Source organism: Eulemur rufifrons, chromosome 4, assembly GCF_041146395.1.
Source record: "Eulemur rufifrons isolate Redbay chromosome 4, OSU_ERuf_1, whole genome shotgun sequence".
NCBI lineage: Eukaryota > Metazoa > Chordata > Mammalia > Primates > Lemuridae > Eulemur > Eulemur rufifrons.
The window spans coordinates 6,837,029-6,856,395 of record NC_090986.1 but is presented as its reverse complement, the minus strand read 5'-3'; the positions used below and the strand labels follow the sequence as shown (position 1 = coordinate 6,856,395).

The following is a 19,367-nucleotide window of genomic DNA, read 5'->3' as shown; positions in this document are numbered from 1 at the left end:
AATAAATATAATGTGCTTGAATCATTCCCACCACCCCCTCCCAAACCCCGTCTGTGGAAAAATTGCCTTCCATGAAACTGGTCCCTGGTGCCAAAAAGGTTGGGGACCTCTGGGTTAGAGGTTGGCAGTAGGCATCTGTCAGCCAGAGGGAGACTGAGAGAGGCGAGGAGCTGGACGGGAGTGACGCCACACCTGCCACCGAGGGCAGTGTGCCTGGAAGGAGGGGCCTGGTGTCTGGTGGGCGGGGCATTTTTGTTTGATACAGTTCAATACCGCTTGAATAATGCACTCTCATAGGTAAATGTAGCCTGTGGCCTATTTAATATTGGGTCTCAGCAAGATTGGCTCACCTAAGTTCTGAAAAAATAGGGAAGTAAAACGGAAGAGGTGTGGCTGGATGTGAGGATCATCTTTTTATTTATTCACTGATTTATGTAACCCCCAGAGGCCAGTCTGGAGCAGGGGCTGGTGAGAGCTCAGTGTCTTTCCTGGGGTGAAGACAGGAAAGACACCATCCCAGCAAGGGGAAGCAGCCCATCCCTGCACTTGTAGCCCTCCAAGAGCCACTTCAACGTGACAGCAGAACCTGCCTTTTGGGATATATTGAGAAGTGAAACATAAAGTTGATTTTAAACCGAATAAAGGTAACAGTTAGGTTTTGCAAAGTTAACATGAGTGAAGGTCCTGAGGGGGTGGGTGAGTCCTTCCTATTCTCCCGCCCCCACCCCATCAAGATGCAGAGCAGAGGCAAGGTAAAGAAGGAAGCAAACTGCCCTGGAGTGTGGTGTCTGGGTGGAATGGGACACTGCTGTGTGGATGTGAGGGCTAACACCCGGGGTGCAGCGCGGGTCCCCAGCGAGCTACTCTGAAAGGCCAAGGCCGCTCCAAGTTCCTCCGTGGGACAGAGGAGCTGATTTGGCCCCTTCATCACCCACAGCCTACAAGGGGACACCCACAATACGCCAGAGGACACCCAGTTTCCAGGCCTCGGAGAAACCCAGCTTCTGCCCCGCATCCTCATCTCCCACTTCCAGCTCTGGTGTCTGGGCCAGGGCAGGGGCATCTTGTTGGGGGACAAGGCGGGCAACAATTGGAGACAGCCCCCCGGGCGGGCCTGGGAACTGAGGATGGAGGGACAGAGTGAGATTTGCCCCCTCTTTTGTTACTTGGAGGAGGTTTGAGTGCCAGGGCAGATCTGTGTGACCCAGACAGCCACGGCTCGTACACTGCGCGCAGGCTGGGACGAAGAATTCGTGACCATAGGAGGACCCACCCCCTTGGACACTCGGACTGGAAGCTGGACCAGGGCTCAGCCTGAGTGCCACTGACTGCGATTGCGGCCTTTCGGGGAGGCGCCCACCTCAAGCCTCAGCCCCTGCTCCAGCCCCTGACAGAGTGTGAGTAACCCCTGAACTCCCTGCCGCCTCCTGAGATCCAGCGAATCTCCATGACCCTGGTTGGCCCTCGTGCCAGACGTCCTGAGACCGCACAGCGAGCTGTGCAGTTAGGGCCCGTTGCCCCGGGCAACCGCAGGTCTACAAAGCAGTGTGGGGCTGGGGCGTAGCGCACGCCAGCGAGCGGTCCCGGGTGAGCACCAGTCCCCAACCCTCAAAACCCAAGGCCTGTCCCCACCTCAGATAGCAGAGAGCAACCCCCTCCCCCAGAGCCGCCCTCTGAACCACTGGCAAGCCCTGGCTCCCGTTGAAATTCCACACCTTCCCACCCCACCGCCCACAGCCCCTGAAATTCTACAGCACTCCACCTGGGAACCCCAGACCTGCCCTCCCAACTCCACACCCAGTTCCCAGGCCGCGGAGAAGCCCGCCTTCCGCCCCGCATCCCCATCCCCCCACCTGCAGCCTGGGGTTCGGACCTGGGCAGAAGTGTCTTGTTGGTGGTGGAAGGGGAGCGACAGTTGGGGGGAGCGACCGTTGGAGACAGCTCCAGGGTGGGGACGAGTAGGCTGGGCTGGTTGGGACTGCAGGGGGGTGGCGGGTTAAAAGGGAGGGACAGAGTGTGATCTGCCTGCTCTTTTGTTATTGGGGGAAGCTTGAATGCCAGGGCAGATCTGTGTGACCCGACACCTGTGGCGCGGGCCCAGAGCGCGTGGCCTGGGACTGGGGCTTTGTAGCCACCGCGGACACTCCCCCTTTGACACTGGGACTGGAACCTAGACTCTGGTTCCAGCTCAGCCCGAGCGCCACCGATTGCAGCCAGTCGGGGATGGTGCCTCCAGCCCACCCCGCCCCTGGCCTGTCCCAGCCCCTGACACAGCGCCAGTAACCCTTGCACTCTCGGCCACCTCCTTCGCACCCACAAATCTCCATGCCCTAAGCCGACAGGCGGCTGTGCCAAGAGACCGCACACTGTGCCAAGCGGCAGGAGGTCAGGAGTGGGTCAGGGGCGCTGCACCAGCTAGCAGGCAGGACCCAAGTGAGCACCAGTCCCCCGTCCTCGGCACCCAAGGCCTGCCTGCCCTGCAAATCATAGAGAACATCCCCCTCCTCCAATCGCGACTTCAGAACCCTTGACCCACCCTTGCTCCCATTGGAACTCCAGACCTTCCCACCCCACCGCCCACAGCCCCTGAAATTCTACACCACTCCACCTGGGTACCCCATACCTGCCCTCCCAACCCCACACCTGTCCCCTCTAACTTCAGATCTGTCCAGCTCTTCCAGGCCCTGGCTCTGATCTGAGGGAGGCAGTTCAGGCACTGCAGCTGAGGAAGAAAGGGCTGCGGCAGGGAGGCCCCTGCTCTCTAGATGTGGAGGCCTCCAGCTGAGAGGGAGGACCCTGTCCTCTGACTCCCTGGAGCCCCCGCTGACCACAGGACGCTCCCCTTCAGCCTCTGCTGCCTCATCTAGGCTCTCTGGGGGTTCCTCTCCAGGGTGGCCAACTTGGAGTTCCCCAATTGCTAGGGTCAGGGACAAGGTCAGTGAGACCACCCTCCCCTCACCCAGTTACACCACAGCCCCACTGGCCTTGGGCCCTGGATACCTGGCCTGAGTCAGCAGGCACAGTGCTATGAGCACCTCAGCGAGCTCTGACTCTAGATCCACTCCCAGCTGCAACATTCACTGGCTGTGTCACGTTGGGCATACAGCCCAGCCTCCCTAAGACTGCTCTGCATCTGGAATGTGCATGGGAACCGTGCCTACCTCACAGGGTCTCCTGAGGACTCAGTGTCACACAGCTGTCATCATTGTTCTTAACATCAGCCCTCTGAGGAAGGGCCAGGCAAAAACATCCTGGGATTTATTTCCTCCCTTGAACCTCATCACGACCCTGTGAGGCCTACACAATAGGTCCATCTCTCCTACATTTTCCAGATGAGGAAACAGCAGCCCAGAGAGGGCAGTTACTTGCCTAGGACCCCCCAGGAGAGGCCAGCTCCTCCCCCGACACAGATGCCCTGTCCCAGCTGCCTCCATGCCACACCCAGCACCACCACTGACCAGGGTCCCGCCTTCTGGTGTCTCTCTGTTTGTCCAGGTCCCTGGCCAGCCCCAGCCCTAGTGAAAGAGAGGCAGAGCATTTTGGGAGGCTTGGTTGAGTGACTCCTGCCTGCCCATGCCCCACTAGAATCTCTGCCCCACAAGCTGGTGTGAAGCCACACCAAAGGCTTCATGACACTAATGGAGAGAGTTTGCACAGAACTGCCTCTTCCTCTATTCAGAAAGTCTCCCAAGATGCCCTCTCTGACTGATAAAGCAGGGTCTTCCCAGGGTACCGAGGGGGACAATTTTCCTCCTCATTCACATAGAAGGTTCTGAGGTCTGGTCAGGAAGGATCCACTAGGAATGCATAAGTCCCCCAGATCCTTCTCATAAACCATCTGGAGCACATGGCACTGCTAACCAGGCACTGGGCTGAGAATCCTATGACGTTATTGATTAGCAGTGTCTGAAAAGGGCAGAGTGGGGAACCACAGAAAACACATGTCTGTCCCAAGTGTGCCTATTGGGACCCAAAGCCGGGCAGCCCATCTGCCTCCCTGGCCTGTGGGACCCCTCTGCTGTCCCCATCCCTGGTACAGGCAGGGAGCCCCTCCCCAGGAAGGTGCGGTGCAGACAGGAGCAGCAGGGGCCTGGTTCCTGAGGAATGGCTGCGCTAGTTTGGGGAAGGAAGGAAGCCCCACCCGCCACATCCACCCTACGGCCTGGAGGAAGCTCCGTTAGCAGATGGACCAACCAGCAAGGGAGCCAGAGGCCTGCTAAGGCCACAGCTCATGCCCTGCTGAACAGCCCAGCTGCCACCACCACGCCCCCTGACCAGGGCCTCCTGCCACACCCCCACCTGTCCATGGACAGACACATCTCTCTTCTGTTAGTCCAGACTAGACATGACTGGAATTTTTCAAGTAAACTGTCAGTGAGAAAACTTTTTAAAAGCCACACCTGGCCCAATACGTCTTCCTATCTCACCCCTTTCTCTGCCTCCAGCACTTGCCCCACCTCCTGACTTCCACTTAACTTTAATAAGCAGATTCTTGCTCAGTGTGTTGTCTTTCCTGATGTTTTTATAGTTTCTGGAGCTTTTTCTTTGGAGAGGGAAAGAAAGGATAAACTTGCCTGGGACTGTGGGTGACCTCGGACTGAGCTGTGCTGTGCCCATGTGACTGTCTCCTCCTCCCGAGGAGCTGCTCGGGAAGGTGGTGCCCTACGGATGCCTGCGCTCCATCTGGACCCAGTGGGACAAGAAGTACAAGGAGCACCTGGCACCCACCATCTGTGCCACCCTCACCCATGTCTATAGTGTGGTCAACTGTGTCATCACCATCTGCCTCAGGGACCACAGCATGAAGGCCCAGGACAGGGCCAGGACAATGGAGCACTGGGTCAAGGTGGCCAGGGTAAGCCATGGGAGGACCCAGGAGATTCTCTCTTTGGAGACATGGGAGCTGCCCCTTCTCCCCGTCAGCTCTCAGGACTGCAGTCTGGGTTGTCAGTCCCTGCACAGTCCCTAGGCCCTTCCTGTCAGGGGCACACTGGCCTTGACACCCATGGCCCGGTGGTGATGCTCACTTCCTCCCTGGAATCCCGACTTAGGTGGAACTAAAATCCTCCTCCCTGTGAGTGTTGCTCATGGGGTCCCAGGTGTGCCCTCCTGTGGCTCCCTGGGTCTCTTGTCTCACCCAGGAGGAGAGATGTCAGCAGAGGGGCCTACTCATGCTTTGCTCTCTTCTCTCCCCAGGAGCCTCTCCTCGGCCTGTGCCACCCTCTCTGCTCTGGAGAGCACCCTGACCCATCACTTCAAGACATGGAGAGACGTTTCCAGGTGGGTAGTCTTCTCTCCAGAGGAGCACCAGGGTGGACCAGGGACCTTCCACTGGTCTGGCCACACCCCTTCAATGACACTGGGAAGGTCTGGGAAGGCAGGGACACCACAAGCAAGGACGGGGTGGTGGGTGAGGTATCTAAGCTCCCTGGGACCTTAGGCCAGGATTTCCAACACAGAACTAAGTTTTCTTAACCACCAGGCATGAGTTGTTGCCAACTGGAGACATTCAAGTGTCCACTACACAGCAATGGAACTCTTTGCCCAGCTGATATCTGAACTGTAAAGACAGCTGCTCAGTTGAAATGGGGCTGGAGCCCAGGGGACCAGCATGACAGCTCCTTCCTCAGTCCCATGGAGCCCCTGAGACTCAGAGGAACCCAGTGGAAACTCTCATCCAGGCAGTTTGGTATTTTGAAGGGATTCTGAAATAAAAGGAATTTGACCTTACACACCTCCTGATTATTCCCAAATTTATCCTTCTTTCTTTTCCCTTCACAGAGAAAAGCTTCAGAAATTTTAAAAACCTCTGAAAAACAAATAACTCATTGAGCAGGGAACTGCTCATCAACGTAAAGTGGAGTCTGGGAGACGGAGGCAGGAGCTTGAGGGAGAGAGAAAGGGGTGAGGTTGGAAGGGGTATTGGGTCATTTTCTTTTCTTTCTTTATTTCTTCTTCTTTTTTTTTTTTTTTTTTTACTTTCTCACCAAAAGTTTACCTGAATATCCCAGTCACCAGTTATGTCTAGTCTAGAAGAAAGGTATGTTTGTCCCTGGGCAGGTGGGGTGTGGGGCTGGAAGCCCTGGTCATGGTTACAGCTAAATTTCTCCTAGACACCAAATTAGTGAGATTTTATTACAGCTTTTAAGATGGAACTCCTCATAAGAATTGCAAGAGGGACCAGCCAAGAACCGCAAGTTGTCACTGCAGGAGAGGTGCCAAGAAAAGCTCTCTCACTCCTCTGTACCTGAAAAATAAGTAAGAAACAAAGCTTTGCTGTGTTAAGCCTCAGATATTTGGAAGTTGGCTGATATCAAGACATAGCCCATCCCATACTGTCTAATGAAGTGGATAGTAATAATAGCATTTTATTGAGCGCTTCCTGCATTAAATGCTTAGGCATTGGGCTAAATGCTCTACATACAATACCTTAGTTAGGGCTTAAAATAATCCCATCAGATAGGAACTATTATTTTATCCCTTTTAGAGATGAGGTTTAGAGTGGTTAAGTCATGCGCCTAGATTCACAGTAGGTGATAGAGCTAGGCCGTCTGATGCCAAAATGTTCACTAATCTTTCTTTCTTTTATTCCATATTGTATTTCTGAGACATTCTTTCTTCATCTGTAATAAGTGAATAATAGTGTCAACTTTAATAGTCATATATTTATTAATTGCATAAAGAGATAGTTTGGATCAATTTTAAATTATTTGGATCAGTTTGAGGTTACCTGGAGAAATTTGCAATGGGTTGATCCACTTGAACCAGTCTGTACAAGATTAATGTAGTTAGAATCAATTTTAGCTGGATTCTGCTGGTATAGACAATCTGGAACACCTCTGTGCTTCTTTTGCTAACATTTTATCAGAAATACTATTGGCTGTTAGATACTTAATTGTTATATTAAGAAAATAACATTATATTCTTAGGTTACTAAGGGGTTTAATCAGGAATGATTAAATGGCCAAAAAATCATTTGGGCATTTTTAACATTGCTAGCATGGCAGCCCCCTGCCCAGTATCTCCTTCCATCACTGTGCCCTTCATCTTTCCCAAAGAAAAACCGTATTTTCACTTAAAATGCTACAGATTAGTTTCACCTACTTTTGAACTTTATATAAATAAAATATAAATAAAATTATACAGGATGCATTCTGGTGTATATCTTTATTCATTCAACATTATGTATTCTAGATTTATTCATATTATTGTGGATAACCATATTGTTCATACATTTTTACTGTTGTATAATATTTCGGTATATGAATATGCTGCAATTAATTTATCCATAACACAGTCTGGGTGTATTACAAATGTTGCTATGAACCTTTTTCATAAATTTTTTTATACATGTGTAATCATTTCTTTTGTAAATATAGATACACATAAAAAAAAACAATAAATGTTGGCGTGGGTGTGGAGAGATAGGAACACTCATACACTGCTGGTGGGACTGCAAACTAGTGCAACCTCTGTGGAAAGCGATATGGAGATACTTCAAAGAGCTACAAGTAGATCTACCGTTTGATCCAGCAATCCCATTACTGGGCATCTACCCAAAAGTACAAAAGATATTCTATAAAAAAGACATCTGCACTTGAATGTTTATAGCAACACAATGCTTTTGGGGTCCTCATAAATTCTTTGACTAGATCGATGTCTATAAGAGGTCTTCCCAACATTATCTTCTAGAATTGTCATAGTTTCATGCCTTAGGTTTAATACTGTTATCCATCATGAATTACACATGATCTCTGGATGATTTTACATTGGTGGGTGTCTATTGTGCTGATCAATGTACAATGCAATTCTAAGTATTTCCTGCAGGGCAGGTCTCGTCTTTGTAGATTCCCTCAGTGAATCCTTCTCTGGGAAAGTCTCTATTTCTCCCTCATATAAGAAACTTAGTTTTGCAGGAGATAAAATTTCAGGCTGGCCATTGCTCTGTTTTAGAAGACAGAGGTTGGGTCCCCAGTCCCTTTTGGCTTGTAAGGTTTCAGTCGAAAAGTCTGCAGTTAGTCTGATAGATTTTCTGTTGTACATTATCTGTTGTTTTCACTGTACTGATTGTAGGAGTGCCTCTTTCATGTTTACTTTGGCCAGCTTATTATCTGTCATGGAGATTGCCTCTTCATGATGAATTTCTCAGGAGTCCCATGTGTTTCTTGTACCTGGATATCTAGGTTTCTAGCTAAGCCAGGTAAATTTTTCTCAATGATTTCCTCAAATAACTTACACAACTCTTGTGTAATTTCTGCTTCACCCTCAGGGATGTGTATGATTCCTATGTTTGGCCTTTTTACCTAATCCCGCATTTCTTGTAGGGTTTTTTCACTCCTTTTATGTCTCTGTTCTTTCTCTTTGACTGATTTGTTTAGCTCATAGGTGTTTTATTCAAGCTCTGAGATTCTTTATTCTGCCTGATCTAGACTATACTTTAAGCTTTCCTCTATGTTTTGTAATTCCTTGAATGAATTTTTCATTTTCAGAATTTATGTTTGGTTTCTCTTTCATACTTTGATTTCTTAGAGATTTTTTCACTCATTTCCTGCGTTGCTTTTGTGGCTTCTTTGTGTTGAGTTTCTATTTTCTCTTGTATTTCATTGAATTTTCTTACAATCCATATTTGAAATTCTTTACCTGTCATTAGAACCATTGTTTTTAGGTTGGTATCTATTGGTGGGGAGTCATTGATTTCTTTAAGGGACGTCCTTTTGCTCTGTTTTATGTTTCTTTATTCCTTCTCATCTGACCTCTTAATTGAGAGCTGAGGTGATAGGGCTGGCTTATGGCCCTGTCTCCAAGTCCTCAAAGATTGATCCCTGACCAGGCCTGAGAGAGGAATTCTGGTCCTGAGTTGCCTTTGGGGTGTTTTAGCAGGTTTAAGGAACATCTTGTGTTATCTTTGACCTGTTGTATTCACCTCTTCCCAATGGAGTGCAGTGAGTTTTGTCTCCCAGCTTAATCTCCGAGCTGGTGGATTGTACTTGTGGATACAAATCTGTGATTCCCTAATTGCTTGAGTTGGAAGGCACTGTGCTTATCTATGGGGTTGTTCCCACTGTTGTTGATTGTAGTTTGTATGGAGGAGTCAGCTGCCAAGGCAATCTTTGTGCCTGTGGTAGAATGTGATCCCCCAGGTGGAGTACACAAGTGTCCCAAGCTTTAGGAGGGGCCTATAGCTCCCATCAGGTTGCTTGGTTCTTACTCCCTCTGAGATGGGGTGGGAGCAAGATAGGTCATGACTGGAATGCAAGAGCCTGAGTCATGGGCTTTTCTAAGTCTCAGCAGGGCTCGGAGGCTGCTTGTCTAGCCACTAGGGTCAGCCACTGATTTGGAGTTCAGGGCTATCTTTCCAAGTCTGAAGAGGTGCTCCTGATTTGAGGGGACTAATCATGTGGTTGCTATGGCCCGAGCTAGGTTTTTTCCATCCTTGTCTGCTAGCGCAGTTTCTCTGAGGTGGAGTATGTCCCTCCCTATTTTCTCCCTGGAACTCAATAGTTCTTAAGTGGAAATCTTTTTAGTTTTTCCCTATTCAGTATGATGTTGGCTGTGGGTTTATTGTATATGACTTTCATCCTTTTGAGGTATGTCCCATCAATGCCTATTTTATTAAGCATTCTTATCATAAAAGGGTGCTGAACTTCGTCAAATGCTTTTTCTGTATCTATTGAGATGATCATATGTCTTTGTTTCTACCTCTGTTTTTGTGGTGAATTACATTCATAGATATCTGTATGTTGAACCATTCCAGCAGCTCTGGGATGAATCACATTTGCTTGTGATGGATTATTGTTTTGATGTAGAGCTGAATTCTATTTGCTAGGATTTTATTGAGAAATTTTGTGTCTATATTTATAAGGAATATTGGCCTGTACTTTTCTGTTTTTGTTGAGTTTTTTTCCTGGTTTGGGAATCAGGGTGATGTTGGCTTCATAAAACATATTGGGGAGGATTCCTTGGTTCTTGATGTTGTGAAATAATTTCTGCTGTATGGGTACCAGTTCTTCTTTGTAGGTCTGGTAGAATTTGTGCGTTGAACCATCTGGTCTGGGACTTTCTTTTAAGGAACGGTTTTTATTTCTCCTTCAATTTTGGTTGATATTGGTCTCTTCAGGAGTTCTATTAATTACTGATTGAGCCTAGGGAAGCTGTGTGGTTGTAGGAATTCATCCGTTTTCTCCACATTTTCAACCATATGTGCACAGAGATTTTTATAGCATTCAGAGATGATATTTTGTATTTCTGTGTTATCAGTTGTAATTGCTCCTTTTTCATTTCTGACTGAGCTTAGCAGAGTCCTTTCTTTTCTGCTTCTTGTTAGTCCATGAAAGGTTTGCCTATTTTTATTTTTTCAAAGATACAGCTTTTTGTTTTATTAATCTTTCATATAGTTCTTTTATTATTGATTTCATTTAGTTCTGCTTTTACCTTGGTGATTTTTTTCTTGCTGCTGTGTTTGGGATTGTTTTTCTCTTCTTTTTTCCAGTTCTTTGAGTTGATTGATTAGACCATTGATTTGTGATCTTTCTATCTTTTTGATGAAGGCATTTAAGGCTATGAATTTTCCTGTTTTGGACTGCTTTAGCTGTGTCCCACAGATTTTGATAACTTGTGCCCATTTGTCATGTAGTTCAAACAATCTTTTGATTTCCATCTTAATTTCCTCCTTGACCCAATAATCATTCAGCAGTAAGTTGTTTATTTTCATGACTTTGTGTAGAGATGAGCATTTCTGTTGGAGTTGATTTCTAATTTTATTCCACTGTGGTCTGAGAAGATGCATGATATAATTTCTATTTTTTTTAATTTGTTGAGACATGTTTTGTGGCTTAGGATGTGATAAATTTTAGAGAATGTCCTGGGAGCTGCTGAGAAGAACGTATATTCAGTGGTTTTGGGGTTGAAAGTTCTGTACATGTCTGTTAGGCCCATTTGTTCTAGAGTTCTGTTTAAATCCATTGTTTCTTTATTTTCTTTTTGGAAGATCTGTCTAGTTCTGTCAGTGTGATGTTGAAGTCCCCAGCTATTACAATGTCATTGTTTTATCATTTTGTTTCAATCAAATAAGATTTGCTTTATGAATCTGGGTGTACCAGTGTTTAGTGCATAAATACTTAGAATTATTATGTCTTCTTTTTGAATTTTTGCCTTTACCTTTATTTAATGACCATCTTTGACTTTCATTATTTTTGTTGATTTGAAGACTAAGTTATCTGATATGAGAACTGCTACTCCAGCTTTCTCTTTGTTTCCATTTGTGTGGAATATTTTTTTTTTTTAATTCCTTCACCTTGAGTCTGAATGGCTCTTTGTGGGTTCGATGTGTTTCCTGAAAACAGCAGATATTTGGTTTGTGTATATATTTATCCATTCAGCAACCCATGTCTCTTCAGTGGGCAGGTCAAGCTTGTCACATTTATTGAAAATATTGATAAGTAGGGTGCTTTTTGTTCATCCTGTTGAGTAGATCTTTTTTACTTTGTTTTATGTCTTGAGCCATTGTGGTATCTGGTCTTTGACCTTTAGCTTTTGGATGATTTTACACTGGTAAGTGTCTATTTGCTGATCCCTGTTCAACACAGTTCTGAGTACTTCTTGCAGGGCAGGGTTCAATAATCTATTTGAGAGAATAATTGAGGAAAGTTTCCTTGGCCTTGCTAGGAATCTAGATATTCAGGCACAAGAAGCTCAACGGACTCCTGGGATATTCATCACAAAATGGAAAACACCACAACACATAGTTATCAGACTGGCCAAAATAAACATGAAAGAGGTCCTCTTACCTCCTGTAAGATGTAAGCAACAGGTAATCTACACTGGAAAACCCATCAGACTAACTACAGATTTCTCAACTGAGACCTTACAAGCTAGAAGGGACTGGGGTCCCATTCTCAGTCTTGTCAAATAGAATAATGTCCAGCTTAGAATTTAGTACTCTGCAAAATCCCTTCATATATGAAGGGGAAATAAAGTATTTCTCAGACAAGCAAACACTAAGGGAACTTGTAAAGACTCATATATTTTAAAATTGTGTACTAGAAACTATAAATAATACTTACAGAGACTCTGGATCTTGTCTCATTCCTTTTAAGAGTGTTGTTATTTTTTGGAGAGGAAGTTAATTTGGCTAGATTGAATGTCCAATACTTAGCTCCCTTATGGTGAGAACAGCTGAAATCCTCATTCAGTTCTTATAAACATATATGTGAAATGCACATATATCTGTGTGTGTTTCTATATGTTAATAGTGATATATAATATTTTATCCAGGATTTATAATTTTTTTCTGTGAGAGTGTTAGTTCAAAAGCTATTCTACCATTACTAAAATGCAGACCCTCAGGGTTTGTTTTGTTTCTGGATTTTTATATAACTGAAGTTATATACTATGTACATTTTAACACCTACTTTCTTTTATGCAACATTACATTTATGATATTCATTCATGCTTTTGCAGACAATTATAGTTTGTTCATTTAAAAAAGTATTTTGTGCATTGTGGTAAAATATACATGACATTGACCATTTTGACCATTTTAACCATTTTTAAGTGTGCCATTCAGAGGAATTCAGAACACTCACATTGTTTTGCAACTGTCATATCTATCCATGGAGAAGATTTTAAATCTTGCAACATTGAAACTCTGTACCCATTAATGAATAGCTTCTAATTATTCTAAGAACTAATGTTCTACCATATTTTTATGTCTAATATATGTTTCTATGAATTTAACTATTCTAAGTCCTCATCTGAGTGGAATCATACAGTATTTGACCTTTTGTGACTGGCTTATTTCACTTAGCACACCTGTCCTTAAGATTCCTCTATATTGTAGCATATCTCAGAAGTATTTTACTTTTGATTAGTGAATAATATTCCACTGTATCTATAAGTCATATTTTGTTTATTTATTTATTCACTGATGTTGCCGATACAAATAACACTTCGGTTGCTTTCCCCTTTTAGCTATTGTGAATAATGCTGCTATATGGTAGGTGTACTTATATCTCTTGATGTCTCTGCTTTTATGTCTTTTGCTTATATATCCAGAAGTTAAATTACTATAACATATAGTAATCCTACGTATAATTTTTGAGGAATCACTATACTGTTTTCTATAGCAGTTGTAGCATTATACATTTCCACTGACAGTGTACAAGTGTTCTAATTAATCTACATCCTTGCCAACAGTTGTTATTTTGTGTGTGTGTGTGTGTGTGTGTGTGTAATAGTAACGATTCTAATGTATGTGAAGTAATAACTCATTGTAGGTTTGATTTGCATTTCACAAATGAGTAGTTATGTTGAACATATTTTTAAGTGGTTATTGGACATTTTGTATGTTCTTTAGAGAAATGTCTGTTCAAGTCCTTTGCCAATTTTTGAATGAGGTAGTTTTTGTTGTTGTTGTTGTTCTTGTTGTTGTTATTGAATTGTAAGAGCTCTTTATATAGTCAGGATATTAATTCCTTACCAGATATGGGATTTGCAAACATTTTCTCCCACTGAAAAACTTTCTTTATTTTTGTAAAGTTCAATTTGTCTATTTTTTCTTTTGTTGCATGTTCTTTGGGTGTCCTAGCAGGAAATCATTGTCAAATCCACTGTCATGTCTCTTTTCCTTATATTTTAGTCTAGGAATTTTATAATTTTAGCACTTAAACTTAGATTTTGGATCCATTTAGAGTTAGTTTTTGTTTATGGTATAATGTAAGGGTCCATCTTCATTCTTTTGCATATCCAATTTCTCAGCGCCTATTGTTCTAAGGACCGTCCTATCCCCATTGAATGGTCTTTCCATCCCCATCAGAAATTATTTGACCATATATATAAGGGTTTAATTATGAGCTCTCTATTCTATTCCATTAGTCTGAATGTGTATCTTTATGCCAGCATCACACTGTTTTTGAAAACTTTTAGTAAGTTTTGAAATCAGTTGGTGTAAGTTAAGTAAGTTTGGTCTTCATTTTTAAGATTCGTTTCACTGGAGATTCCATATAAACTTTAAGATGGGTTTCATTTATTTCTGCAAAAACAATCTTTGGGAATTTTGCCTTCTTGGTTATTCCACAGCTCACTGTACTTCACACCTCTGGACTCAAGCAATCCTCCCACCTCAGCTACCCAGTATATGGCACTACAGGCATGAGCCACCACATCGGGCTACTTTTTAAATTTTTTGTAGAGATGGAGTCTGCTATGTATTCCAAGCTGGGTTGGAACTCCTGCACTCAACCAATCTTTCCACCTTAGCCTGCCAAAATGCTGGGATTACAGGCATGAGCCACCATGCCCAAACCCCTTCATTTTGTTAACATGCAATGATCAATGTTCATGAGTTAAAACATCCTTGCACCTCAAGAATAAATCTCATTTGTTCATGCTGTAAAATTCTTTTATTTTGCTGCTGAATTTGGTTTGCTAGACTTTTGCGCAGCAGTTTTACATCAGTGTTCATAAGAAATATTAGTCTACAATTTTCTGTAGTGTCTTTTTCTATCTTTGGTAATGCTGGCATCATGGAATGAGTTTGGAACTGAGCTCTCTTCAATTTTTTGGAAGAGTTTGAAAAGGATTCCTGCTCTTCTTTAAATATTTGAGAGAATTCATACGTGCAGCTCTCTGGTAAAGGGCTTTTTTTTCTTGGGAGGTTTTCAACTACTGCATCAATATCCTTATCATTATGGATTTATTCAGATTTTCTTTGTGGTCAAGTCTCGGTAAATTTTCTATACCTAGGTATTTGTTCATTTTGTCTAGGTTGTCCTATCTGTTTTTATACAGTTATTCATAGCACACTCTTTAAAACATCTTACTTCTGTAGAATCAGCAGTAATGTCACATTTTCATTTCTCATTATAGTGTTTTGAGTATTCTGTCATTTTTTTCTTAGTGTAGCTAAAGTTTTGTCAATTTTGTTAACTTTTTTGCAGAACCCAGAACCAACTTTTGGTCTAGTTGGTTTTCTCTTGTTTTTCAAATCTCTATTTTATTTATCTCTTCTTTAACTTTTATTATTTTATTCTTTCTGCTTGCTTTGCATCTAGTTTATTCTTCTTGTCTAATTCATTAGTTTGTAAAGTTAGGTTATTGATTTGATATCTTTCATTTTTAATGTATTTATAGCTATTAACTTTTCATCTTAGTACTGCTTTTGCTACATCCCATAACTTTTTGTATGTTTTTTTTTTCATTTTCCTTCTTCTCTAAGTATTTTCTTATCTTCCTCATGATTTCTTCTTTTACTTATTGGTTGTTTAAGAGTGTGTTGTTTATTTTTTACAAGTTTGTGAACTTTCTAGTTTTCCTTCTGTTATTTAATTTTTGACTTAACATATAGTGTATCCAGGAAAATGTCACAGGTACACTTGAGACTAGTGCCTATTCTCTTCTTGTTGGGTATATTAACCTGTATATATCTCTTAGATCTAATTAGTTTAATGATTTATTCAAGTCCTCTACTTCCTAAATTATCTCTGTCTGAATACACTATTTATTACTGAGAGTGGTGTATCAATATTTTCAAATATTATTTTAGAACTGTCTATTTCTCTCTTCAATTCTGTCAATTTGTTCTTCATATATTTTAATGGTCTGTTATTAGGTATATAAATGCTTATAATATTTACATCTTCTTGCTAAATGAAACTTTTATGAATATATAATGCCATTCTTTTCTCTTGTAACATTTTTAAATTTAAAGTCTATCTTCTTGATATTAGTATAGCCACCCCAGTTCTCTTTTTTGCTTACTGTTTGCATGACATAGCTGTTTTCCTCTTTTCACTTCCAATCTATTTATGGCTTTGTAAAAATATGATAGCTGGATCATGTTTTTAAATCTATTCTACTAACCTCTGTGTTTTGATTGGTTAGTGTAATGCATTTACTTTTAGAAGTGTCTCAGGTGATTCCAAGGTGAGGCCAGGGTCAAGCTTGAGTACTCCCAGAACCATTTATGAGAGTTGGGTTCGCCCTTAAAGGGTGGTCATAGGGCTTGCTCTGCTTCGGTTTGGTATGGGCAGGTCAATGTGGCCCATATTCTCATTGCCATAGCAGAAATTGCTGGCATCCATAGCTAGGGATGGCACCTAAGCGCAGGAAAGGAGAAACTCACACTTTGGTCTCAGTGAAGGAGCTCATTATTCATGAATATCTCTTGTGACATAGGACAGGGGAGTGTGGGCCTTTTGTGCACTTCAAGGTTCTTCAGCCTATGGGAATGTGGTAGCAGATGAAGGGGTCGTGCTGAGGCCCTAGGGGCATATTCTCAAAGTGGAGATGCTATTTGTGGAGGTGATCTTCCCTTAAAAAAAACAGAGGAGGGGGAGGAAGAGGAAGAAATGCTAGTTTTCACATAAGTGTGTCCCAGGTCAGGGGCTGTTTCTACTTTTCCTCCTGGAATGTCATGTAATGGGCAGTAAACTTACTGACCTCTGCCCAGAGAGATGCAGAGAGATATTATTTCCATTATGCTGGGCAGTAAGCAAGACTGCCTTTTGCCCCAGAGGAAGACACTTTCTATCATCAAGGCCACTGGCTACACAAACATCCCTATAAAATTATACTAGGTTTTACGGGTTTTCAAAAACAAGCTTGAGTAAGACTCCATCAGCATGAATCCATGTCAAATATTATGAGATAGTAACTGCAGAAATATTCAGTGAAACTTTACAAAATATTATGGTATTGAAGATATTCTGAAAAAATACTTTGGGATAATTATCTTTATTATTGAAGACCTAAGTATTTTTCAAGGCCTGGGAGTGTATCCTTGTAGTAAGCGAAGTCTCAAGAAAATGATCAATGTGATTATTTTATGCAACCTCATAACTAAAGTGATTGATAACAGTACTTCTCCTCTTGATAATAAAGAGGTGGGCATTAGCAATTCTGTCTTGAGATGTACAGAGTTCATATAAGGGATTTCTAGAATGGAAACTAAACTGAGAAAGAGCCAGGACAATTTTCAAGTGACACAGTTAATAGGGTTTGGGGGCAGAATATGGCCCACCAAAGGTGTCCATGTTCTAATTCCCAGATAATAAGAATATATCAGATTTCATGATAAAGAAATACAAAGTTGCAGAGGCCCTTTCTGGAGAGCAGCTGGGGTTGAGCTGCCACACGCTGGAGCTTGGGCCTTGGTGGCTAGTAGCTCCCCTGCACTGCAGTTCACAGCAAATTTGAATGTTTTAATTAAAGCATGGACAACAGAAAACAACACAAAACTTCAGCTAGTGCTTTAATTTCATCTGAAACTATACAGAAGTGTGTCTTATAAGCAGTATATGGAAGAATTTTAAGCCAATCTGGGAGTCTCTGTTTTTTAGTTGGCATTATTTTTGACAGTTACATACCGAGGAATGTTCAATAGGGAAATTGAAGGTTTTTTATTCAGAAGAAACAAACCAAGAAGACCCTGAGGCTCATGTGCTTCTGAGCTGTCATGGATGGCCCTGGCTCTCTTGCCTGCCCTTCCGAGTAGGATGTCCCTGAAATCCCTCCAATGGAGTCTCCAGCTGCTGTCACTCCTGAGTTTCCTTGTGATGTGGTACCTCAGCCTTCCCCACTACAATGTGACAGAACACGTAAACTGGGTGAGTTCTGTTACATGAATATGGGCCAATTTACAGACAAAACTTCTGTTTCTCACTTTGACAGTATTCAAACTGCTCTCATCAGAACCTATTTCTGGTCATCCTGGTGGCCTCTCACCCCTCAGATGTGAAAGACATAGAGGCCATTAGAGCTATGTGGGGTGAAGAAAGGTCTTGGTGGGGATAGGAGGTTCTCACATTTTTCTTACTGGACCAGCAGGCTTGAAAGGGAAGGCAAAATGTTAGCATTGTCTTTAGAGGAAGAACATCTTCTTCACAGTGTGACAATATCCGACAAGATTTTTTAGACACATATAATAACCTGACCTTGAAAACCATTATGGCATTCAGGTGAGTAACTTTGTTTTGCCCCAATGCCAAGTATATCATGAAGACAGACACCGATGTTTTCGTCAATACTGGCAATTTAGTGAAGTATCTTTTAAACCTAAAATACTCAGAGAAGTTTTTCACAAGTTATCCTATAATCCATAATTATTCCTATAGAGGATTTTACCAAAAAAAAAAAAAAAAATCCGTATTTCATACCAGGAGTATCCTTTCAAGGTGTTCCCTCCCTATTGCAGTGGCTTGGGTTACATAATGTCCAGAGATTTGGTGCCAAGGATCTATGAAATGATGGGTCACGTAAAACCCATCACGTCTGAAGATGTTTATGTCACGATCTGTTTGAATCTATTGAAAGTGAACATTCATATTACAGAAGACACGAACCTTTTCTTTTTATCTAGAATCCATTTGGATGTCTGTCAACTCAGATAGGTGATTGCAGCCCATGGCTTTTCTTCCAAGGAGATCTTCAACTTTTTGGCAGGTTATGCTAAGGAACACCACATGCCATTATTAACATCACAAGCTAGGCCGGGCGTGGTGGCTCACGCCTGTAATCCTAGCACTCTGGGAGGCCGAGGTGGGCGGATCGTTTGAGCTCAGGAGTTCGAGACCAGCCTGAGCAAGAGCGAGACCCCATCTCTACTAAAAATAGAAAGAAATTATATGGACAGCTAAAAATATATATAGAAAAAATTAGCCGGGCATGGTGGTGCATGCCTGTAGTCCCAGCTACTCGGGAGGCTGAGACAGGAGGATCCCTTGAGCTCAGGAGTTTGAGGTTGCTGTGAGCTATGCTGACGCCATGGCACTCACTCTAGCCTGGGCAACAGAGTGAGACTCTGTCTCAAAAAAACAAAACAAAACAAAACAAAACAAAACAAAACATCACAAGCTACCAAAAAGGAGAGGATACTTTGTGGGAAGTGTTAAAGTTGGTACTATGGAAAATTCACGGGAAGGTCGGCTTACTGGCTTATGCTGAGCTGAAACTCATGAAGAACCTGGAGACTGGAGACTGGAGGGGTAAGCTTTACTTGTGATCTTTTTTGACAAAAATCAAGTCAGGCCCTTTAAAGATGATATTTAGAGGAATTAAATATCTTATAAAGAAAGTGGAGGTTTTTGCTAATGAAATTAGTAGAACCAAACAATTTGAACATGTTAGCCTATAGGCTAGAATTTCTTAAAAGGGTTTCTCTGAATTATAAGCTCATTAGTTCATAACAGTAAAGCAATGTGGAGTTTTATTTATTGAACAATCTAGTCACTTAAAGGTTTAGTATATATCTTATATGGATTACCAATTTAAAAACATAGTTCTGTGTAAAAAACTTCACTGAAGTTATACTGAACAAAATTTCATCTGTTTTTGGTCATTTAGAAGGTACTTCAAGATGTTGCAATATTTCA

At 42.7% G+C, this 19,367-nt stretch overlaps 1 pseudogene; it reads left to right on the top strand.

Annotated features, from left to right (window-relative positions):
* The first annotated feature begins 17,435 nt into the window (after positions 1–17,435).
* Positions 17,436–18,896, top strand: LOC138382551 (UDP-GalNAc:beta-1,3-N-acetylgalactosaminyltransferase 1-like; annotated as a pseudogene).
* Positions 18,897–19,367: the final 471 nt, after the last annotated feature.